Below are 1,407 nucleotides of genomic sequence, written 5' to 3' on the forward strand. Positions count from 1 at the left end.
GCAAACGGTTCCTGTGCACTACCCTTGTGCGCCCCCCTACATCCTGAATCTTATAGACATGGATACTGGGGTTGACACCAACAACTGTATACACTCCATCCTCCCATTTGTCAGCCAACTTCCGTTTTTCCCCGCTCTCCCTGATTTGCTACCAGAACCCGATCCCCCACAGACAGGTAAGTACCCTTGACACGCTTGTTGTACTGTCGGGTCTGGTGCTGTTGCTCAACGGTGGAGTGCTTCTGAGCGATCTCCATGGCACTCTTCAGACACGAAAGCAGGGAGCCAGCATAGGAATCGTAATCTACAACTCCAGGGTCATTCAGGACCTGCCTGAACATGACATCCACTGGTAGTCTAGGGACGCGGCCAAACATCAAAAAGAAGGCGCGTAACCCGTAGTCTCATGAACAGTGGCATTGTACGCAAACGTGAGTGTCTGGACCTGCTGCGGCCACTGGTGCTTCTTCCGAAGCGGGAGAGAGCGGAGCATGTTCCCCAGAGTGCGATTAAAGTCAAATGACTCAGTATTGTTGTTACAAATGTTTGGGTCAATTCTATGCACAATTGAATGCTTTGTCGGTGAAATTTGCCGTCAAATGCAGTTAGTCATTATTATTATTTGTCGACAGATTGACTGTCGGGGACTGGAACGAATGTAATGCCTTCTCTTGTGGTATTTTTGCCATTCATTGTGTACAGGCATGTGTATTCTCAATTGTTTCTTTTATGTATTCACTTTGCACACTTTATACCTTTTATATTCAATGCAATTCATGCTATGCTAAGTATTGTGTTGAAACGTTACGTGGCTAGGCCACGTTCGTGTAGTGACATCACTAGGCACTTCGCGCGAGGCGCTCAATCTGAGAGATTGACTGTCGGGGACTGGAACGAATGTAATGCCTTCTCTTATTTTTGCCATTCATTGTGTACAGGTGCAGCAGCAATAAATGTGCCAAAGTAGAATCGTCTCCTCCTTTCCTTGGCGTATGAAGTCCCCAGAACACAACGCAGGGATCACGTGGGTTAGCCAGACCTACACGCAGACCATCCGTTACACTGGGTCACATTTCAAACCTTAATAGTAATAATAAACAATGTTCAATTGACACTTGTTACACCTACTTGCTTTAAAAAAATATTCTCACCCATATGGTAACTTACCTCAAACAATATAACCACAAATATATACAAGCAGGACAAATTGAGTTGACCAATTCAAAATAGGGACCAAATCAGTAAGTAATTCAGTCCTATCCAATAGATATAGCAAGCACCATTATCTTCTAACGGTGTTCCTTGGGTCTCTTATTCACCCCACGATACTTGTAATTCATTCTGAACAAAGCACAAGATTCAATGAATACAGCCACAAAATGATTTTAATGTAATAGTGATTTAAAT

The sequence above is a fragment of the Notolepis coatsorum genome (assembly GCF_963971535.1).
Source record: "Notolepis coatsorum genome assembly, chromosome: 2".
Lineage (NCBI taxonomy): Eukaryota > Metazoa > Chordata > Actinopteri > Aulopiformes > Paralepididae > Notolepis > Notolepis coatsorum.